This window comes from Urocitellus parryii, chromosome 1, assembly GCF_045843805.1.
Source record: "Urocitellus parryii isolate mUroPar1 chromosome 1, mUroPar1.hap1, whole genome shotgun sequence".
Taxonomy (NCBI): domain Eukaryota; kingdom Metazoa; phylum Chordata; class Mammalia; order Rodentia; family Sciuridae; genus Urocitellus; species Urocitellus parryii.
The window spans coordinates 136,400,007-136,408,629 of NC_135531.1; the positions used below are offsets into that span (position 1 = coordinate 136,400,007).

Sequence of the window (8,623 nt, forward strand, 5' to 3'; positions counted from 1 at the left end):
AAAAAAAAAGTGAAGATGATAAATTTTATATGTACATGTATTTTAACTCAATTTTAAAAGGTGGGGCAGCGAGGACAGTTACCATGAAATTTGAAAAATAATTCATTTTGAAATTACAAAAGGGAAAGAAAAGGGGGAAAAGTGAAGTTCCAGTTTCAGGATGATCAACTAAAGCAAGACCATAATCTTCTCCATCTGCAGCAAATCCATTATAAAATTGACAAAAATTTTAATAATAAATACATACTTGTGCTCAGACAAGACATGAAACTCTGGCTGACCCCCAAGACAAGAGGAATTCCTGGAAGGCACGCCCATACGCACACAAAGTGTTTCAGACAGATACCTTTGGCCAAGACTAAAAAATAACTCAGCAGGTAATGCAATTTTTAATTAGCTAGATTTAACCACTCTGCCATGGCTATGCTCTTCAAAACACCATACTATACAAAATATAAAACCTAATGTTATCCATCAATTTCAGAATAAACAACCTCAGATGGAAAGATGGGAAGGAGGGAAAATCAAAGATGTCTTGTGTTCGTGATAGAAAACCAGAGCAGACACGGGCCAGTGGTGACTAATGGGGTGGTGTCCCAAGAACAGATGTCACCCTACATAATCCCACCCCATCCTCAGTGAACCAACTAGCCACATAAAGTATATCTTCCTCTGGAGATGGACAGTGAATGTGGATGCTGAGGGAAGAGAATATGGTGTCCCAGATAGGTGGCTAGTGGAAAGGGAAGAAGCTTCCTCAGGCCCAGACCAGCCCCCATAATATTCTTGGCAGTGCCTGCAGCAAGGATGGTTGCCTCTTATTCTACCAAATGCACTGTGCAAACAGCCTGCAGACAGATGCTGACGAATTCTCAGCTCAAAACAAGTGCAGAATGATGTATCTGAGGAACCTCAACACTATGATATAGAGTAAATTAGCAACTAGGAGTGCTAATGATAGAGGAATTAGAATAGGATCTTCTTATCATAAGAATATTTATATACTTAGAAAAATATAGGAGGATAACATATCATTAAATAAAAAGAGTAGGAGCCAGCCTCACTAAGCAACTCATTGAGACCCTGTCTCTAAATAAAATATAAAATAGGGCTGGGGATGTGGCTCAATGGTCAAGTGCTCCTGAGTTCAATCCCCAGTACCCCAAAACAAAAAAGAGTAGGTTATGAAAAAAAAAAAGTTTTAATAAAAATTGAACTGTTCATATTAAGAAGGCTCATAAAGGGCTGAGTTGTAGAATGAACACATCTAAAAAATAAATTGGCTAGGCACAGTGGTGCATACCTGTAATCCCAGCCACTTGAGAGGCTCAGGCAGGAGGGATAGCAAGTTTGAGGCCAGCCTCAGCAACTTAGCAAGATTCAATCTCAAAATAAAAAGGGCTGGAGATATTGAGCACCCCTGGGTTTAATTACCAGTGGAGGAGGAGGAGGCAGAGGAATAAGAATCGGAGGCCCAAAACCCTTCCAGAACAGATTGCCAAACAATAGAAAGATAGAAACCACAGAAGAAAATTAGTGAAGAAAATTTGAGGGAAGAAAAAGAAACATTTTCCCATAACTGAAAATACATATGTGTCTACAGAATGAAAAGGGCCCATTAGCTGCCAAAATAAATGAATCATATACATCCTAGCCCTAACAGATAGGAAACTCATTTTAAATCATGATTTAAAAAAAAAAAAGTGTACTGTGCATGACTAGGCAAACCAGGGGAACAGAAGAGAAAATGAAAATTTAATTTACAATAAGGCAGTATCTAAAATTACTGGGAAAGAGGTAAGTGATAAGGATAAAATGGGGTTGTATATGAGATAGTCATAGAGAAGAAGGTAACACTGAGTCAGTTCTTACACCAAACCCCAGATTCCAAAAGATTGAAGGTTTATGAGTAAACAGAAAAAAAGATTTAACCATACAAGTATTAAGGAAAAAACATGGGTGAATATCCAATATATTGACTGGGAAAAGAGGAGACAACTCACTTTAATATAATTCAAAGTCAAGAAAAAAAATTTAAAAAAAAAATTGGGGGTTGGGGCTATGGCTCAGTGGTAGAGCGCTCGCCTAGCACATGCGAGGAGCTGGGTTCAATCCTCAGCACCACATAAAAATTAAAAAAAAAAAAAGGTATTTTGTCCAACTACAACTAAAATAACATTTTTAAAAAAACATAAATTTGACTATAACAATAAGACCTAACTAGAGAGAGAAACCATTTTTTTAAGTCATCTGTAAATTCAGTGGAAAAACAATCCTAATACCAGTCAGGACTTATCAAAGAATTGCATAAAATAATTAAACACATATGAAAATGTATATATGCAAAAGTAGTCAGAACAATTTTGAAAAAAGAAGGAGGGAGAGTTGGCCCTACCAAATATCAAAACATATTATTATTAAACCATAGGAATTAATCGTGTTTGGTATTAGTGTAAGAATAAACAAATAGACCGGAGGAGTTTAATTGAGAGTTCAGAAACAGATCTGTGTGAATATAGAAGCATTTCAAGTCAATGGGAAAAAAAATCAACCTGTTAATAATTGTATTGAGGCAGTTGACTTTCCATTTGGGGAAAAAATAAAATCATATCCCTACACACTATGCTCAAAAATAAATTCGAGCTGGGCATGGTGGCACATGCCTATAATCCCAGTGGCTCGGGAGGCTGAGACAGGAGGATCACAAGTTCAAAGCCAGGCTTAGCAACTCAGTGAGGCCCTGTCCTATAAATAAAATTTTTTTTAAAAAAGGACTGGGGATATGGACTGGGGATGTGGCTCAGTAGTTAAGGGGCCCTCAGTTCAATCCCTGATATCAAAAATAAATAAAATTCCAGATAGACAAAAGAGACATTCCAAAAAGTCAAAGCTATAGAAGAAAATGTGAAGTTAGAGAAAATCTTCTAAGCTCACAGATATAGACAAAGGAAAAGATAATAAATTTATGAGTAGATAAAAATGTAAAGGTTTGAATGGCTGCAGATAGCATTAGCATCCCAAAAAAATCACTTCACACACCAGAAAATACATTTATACCCACATAACAGAGTATTCTGCATATAGAAAGATAATCCAAGGAAAAGCGGACAGACAAGTAATTCATTAAAGAGGAATGACACATAGACAATAACATGGAATTATGTCATCTGTTCCTGGCTTCTTCCAGTTTCTGGTGTCCACTGACGTTCTTGATTGAAGCCATGTCCCTGCACTCCATGCCTAGTTGCCTCCTCCTCCTCTCTGCAGTAGGATCCCTCTCTGCCTGCCTCTGAGAATGGCACCTGTGACTGCTTTAGGGGCACACCCAGATAATCCAGGATAATATTCCCACCTCAAGATCCTTACTGTACTTGCATATATTTTTTACCATGTAAACTAACATTCATCTTTTATTCATGTGAGGTCATATTCACAGATTCCAGGGATTAGGATACGGTTATCCCTGGAGGTGGATGCAGTAGTCAACCTAGCACAAGCTCACTGACCTGTTTCCTAGGTGTAGAGAAGGTCAGAGATAACTATCCAATAGAGTTACCTGATAATTGAGTTAGTTAACAAACTTAGAACCACACCTAGAACCCAGGAATAGTATGATCAACAAATAATTGCTGCTACCCCTATTTCTATCCCTGAACAAAACTCAACTCAAAGTGGATCAAGGACCTAAGCATTAGACCAGAGACCTTGTGCCTACTAGGAGAAGATGTAAGCCCAAATCTTTATCATGTCAGCTAAGGAAATGACTTCCTCAACAAGACTCCTAAAGTATAAGAAGTAAAATCAAGAATCAATAAATGGGATGGTATCAAACTAAAAAGCTTCTTCACATCAAAGGAAACAATCAAGAACATGAAGAAAGAGCCTACAGAATGGGAGAAAATCTTTTCTACCTGCACCTCAGACAGAGCATTAATCTCCAAAGTTAAACTCAAAAAAAACAAATAACCCAATCAATAAATGGGCAAATGGATGAATAGGCAATTCACACAAAAAATATAAATGATTAACAAATATATGTAAAAATGTTAAACATCTCTAGCAATTAGAGAAATGCAAATTAAAACTACACTGAGATTCCATCTCTAATCAGAATGGCAATTATCAAGAAGACAAGTAACAATAAACGTTGGTGAAGGGGAAAATGGTTCACTCATACATTGCTGGTGGGACTGCAAATTGGTGTAAGCACTCTGGAAATCAGTATGGAGATTCCTTAGAAAACTTAGAATGGAACCACCATTTGACCCAATTATCCCACTCCTCAGCTTATATCCAAAGGACTTAAAATCAGCATACTACAGTAATATAGTCACATCAATGTTCAAAGCTGCTCAATTCATAATAGCTAAGCTATGTAACCAAACTAAATGCCCTTCAACAAATGAATGGATAAAGAAAATATGGAATATATACACAATGGAATATTACTCAGCCATTAAAAAAGAATGGCTTTGCCAGTAAATGGATGGAGCCAGAGACTCTCATACTAAGTGAAATAAGCTAATCCAAAAAAAAAAAAAGGCCAAAATTCTTTCTGATATGCGGATGCTAACACACAATAAGGGGTAGGGAGGGAAGAATAGAAATTCATTAGATTAGACAAAGGGGAATGAAGGATAGGAATAGGAAAGACAGTAGAATGAATCGGACATAACTTTCTTATGTTCATATAAGAATACACGACCAGTGTAACTCCACACCATATATAACCACAAAAATGGGATCCTAATTAGAATAAGTCACACTTCAAGTATGTGTAATATGACAAAATACACGCATGCATACCTAAAAAGAACAATTTTTAAAAATATTAAAATAGTATTAGTATCATAGAATTCTTTTTAAAAGACACAAAAAACCCAAACCATTTTTAATGAATTAACTTTACAAACCCAACTCCATTAAAATTTAAATTATTGGAGCTGGGTCTGTGGCTCAGTGTAGAGCACTTGCCTCACATGTATGAGGTACTGGGTTCAATTCTCAGCACCGCATATCAATAAATGAATAAAATAAAGATCCATCAACACTAAAAAAAATTTAATTTAAATTATCTATACAATAAAGAGCACTATAAACAAAGTTAAAAGACACACTTCAGGCGGTAAGAAAATATTTGCAATGCACTAATGAAAGATTAGTATCTACAATATATAAATCATTGTTACAAATCAATAAGAAAAAGATAACTGTATTTTTTAAATGGCAACAGATTTAAATAGGCAATTCACAGAAGGAAAACTTGAATGGTCAATAAATATGAAGCAAGGTTTAACCTAACCAGTAATCAGAAAAATACAATTAAAACTTCAGTGAGATAGAACTCCACATCTATCATGTTGGAAAATCGTGAATAACTAACAATTATTGGCAAGGAGAGTGATGGTGAGAGTATGATGATTTGGAGATCAATCTAAGCTGGATGTTTATGCCATATTTCATCAAACCTAAGACAACCCTGATTACAAGATGCATCATCATTTTATGTACCAGTGAAAGAATAAAACTTCCAAATATTTGGAAGACACCATACATATCAGAGATGTTAAAATGAAAAAAGGTACATCTCAAGACTATATGAAATATAGTAATAGTGAAAAAAATTAGAAATAACCTAAATGTTCATTCATCACAGAAATGGCTCAATAAAATGCACTATATATTCATACAATGAAATTCTTATAGCAGTTAAAAGGAATAGATCACCAAAAAAAGATATCACTGAGTGAAAATAGCAAGATGCAAAATGATATAGAGTTCACATTTATGAGCACACACACAAAAAAAAATCACACCAAACTTTTAAAAATTACCTTTTATGGTAGATGAATTACATTAAAGTTTCAATTTTTCATACTTCTGTGAATCCATGCCCTTTTGTAGTGTCTGCCCATACTGACTCTGAGCTTAGCTATGTGATTTTTCTCTGGCCAATTGGGCCGTGGAAAATTCCACATAAGCAGAATTTAGAATAAATGTTTATGGTACTGCCTTATAGTTCCCCTCAGTTGGACAAAAGAGAATCTAGAAATCTTAAGAGCATTGTCTTACATGCCCAGAGCAGCAGTGATCAAGCCTAGAAAAAATGAAGTTCTCAAAAATTATGGCTGTAGTTTTTGTCGAACGTTAAATGGGGTAACATGCATAGAAAAACCTACCAAATTTTTGAGTATGTTTCATTGTCCTAAGTGCCCCTAAAATTGGGTTGCAAGTTTTTAAAATGCAAAGGGAACTATGGTCAGAAAGAAGGCTGAGGACCTATTTTTCTCTTCAGAAGAAGCCAGGGAGAGTAACAGAAAAGGACATCTTGAAGGGTGGAACCAAGGACCTTGGAAAATGATGGACTATAAAGCCACCCCCAGTGAACAGAATCAGGTGCTAATCAGGGATATTGATGACCCTAAATAATGTCCTAAGTGAAGTCCTGCCAAATACAGAGGAACCTGGTGATGCTTTCCCAGCGTGACTTTAGAATCGCCACGGAGTCATGTGATGTACCTCCCATTCTACTCCTTTTTTTATATATATTTTTTACTGGTATGTTGACACAATATCTTTATTTTTATTCATTTATTTTTATGTGGTGCTAAGGATCGAACCCAGGACCTCACACATGAGAGGCAAGTGCTCCACTACTGAGCCACCACCCCAGCCCCCCATTCTACCCCTTTTAACCAGGAGTATCTAATGCACTTGCCCTGTCCCTATCTCAACATCTATGTGGCCAAGGGGGAGCAGAACGTATCTCTTTAGTTCTTAGGTCCTCAGATCAAGAGAAACTGCATCCCAAGAGCCACCTACAGACCTGATGTTGGTCGTGAGATCCTAGACTTCAAGAATAATGGAATAACTGGATAATCTACTGGGTATCCTAGAATGGGGATCAATGTATTTTGCATATGAGAAAAGTATCTTTAGTGGTGACCGAGGAGTAGACTACGGTAGATTGACTGTATTAAAGGCCTCAGAGTTTCACACCTCAGGTTGGAGACACAGCTCAGTTGGTAGAGTGCTTGCCTTGCATGCACAAGTCTCTGGGTTCAATTTCCAGCATCCAAAAAGAAAAAGTTCCACACCTCCTTGAGTCTGTGCCTTTTAGTAGTGTCCTCTCCCGCTAACTGTGTACTCAATAATGTGACTTGCTTTGGCCAATGGGATAGTGGCAAATGTGACTTTGAGGACTCGCTTCTCCTGCAGCTGCTCAGAGACCTGGAGGAGCTGGAAGTGAAGCCCGGGGCGCTGAACGCTGGAGTGGAGGAGGGCTGGCTCTCGCTCGCAAAGGCTCAGTAGGGCCCTTGCAGTATGCCTCTCGCAAGGAACCCCAGGTCCGTATGTGTGCGGAGGGAGGAGTGCAGGCCCAGGCCAGGGCTCTCAAAGGCCTATCTTCCCTCGTCCTTCAGGGAGACCCAGAACGGATCCCAGACCTTCAGGGTGGTGAGAGCTGATGCCCAGACTCCAGAGGAGGTGGGGCCCAGAGAGTCAGCTTTGCGCAGGCGCAAGGACCCTACCAAAACTCCAGAGCCAGAGCCCTCTGCAGCCCCTCAGGACCCCCTGAACTGGTTTGGAATCCGGTTCCTCACAGTCTGCGGCAGGCCCAACCCAGCTTCCGGGATGGCCTACAGCTCACTGCAGATATAGCCAGCCTCCAACTGGGGTCGAAGCCAACTCCGGGGGATCCAGGTGAAACTCAAGCAGCTGGAGCCTGGGGCTGCCTGACCTGTGTCCACCGAGGCAGGCACTCAGCACCGCTGTTCATGGATGTGGCTGCCTTTTCTCAGGCATTCTTCCTTCATAAATAACCCCTGCTCCAACCTCCAGTCCAGCTAATGCCCTCTCCTTAAAATGTCATTGGTCTTCATGTTTTCGACTTTGTTAGGAGTGAAGTTCAAAGTTTTTAATCCTATGTTCACATTGTGAGATATAAACATTTCTTCCCCAACTGAGTAATATGAAAGTCACCGTCTTTGGAACCACTTTTAGGCCCATGTTCTCATCACCACCACCCCAGAGAGCAGGTACAAGGTTGTTCATGTTAGTGAACAATTGAACAACCTCATGTAGTGTATTCCTGGATGAAGAAATACTGCACAAACACTGGCAGGAAAGGATAAGAGGTAGTGCTTCAGGGTCACCAGATCCTCAGAATTGACTTGGATAGAGGAGAAGATTGTACATGACCAATAGATCAGGACAATATGATTTGAGTTAATAAAAATACAAACATCTACCTGGGTGTGATGTGTGCCTCCCTGTTGTCCCATCTCCTCAGGAGGCTGAGGCAGGAGGATCACTTGAGGCCTGGAGTTTGAGACTAGCCTGGCAACATAGTGAAATGTTATCTCAAAGACAAACACCTGAGTAGACAGGTAGCCCTTAGCAGGATCTAAACCAGGAAGTAAAAAAGGTTTGACCTAGATTTTTCAAGGGATGTTTAGGAAGAGACTGTCTATGTTTCAAAAACCTGCCTTTATCTTACCAGGAGTGAGGCAAAGACATTCTTCATTTTTTGAAGGGACAGTTATGTATTTCCTGTTCTGGAAACTCTGTGTTTCACTTTTCTACTGGTGGTTTATCGTTTCAGCAATATCTAGGGGTTCTTTTT

The 8,623-nt window shown here is 38.9% G+C and overlaps 1 pseudogene; it reads left to right on the forward strand.

Annotated features, from left to right (window-relative positions):
- The first annotated feature begins 6,907 nt into the window (after positions 1-6,907).
- LOC113190685 (vacuolar ATPase assembly protein VMA22 pseudogene) lies at positions 6,908-7,737 on the forward strand (annotated as a pseudogene).
- The last annotated feature ends 886 nt before the right edge of the window (positions 7,738-8,623 follow it).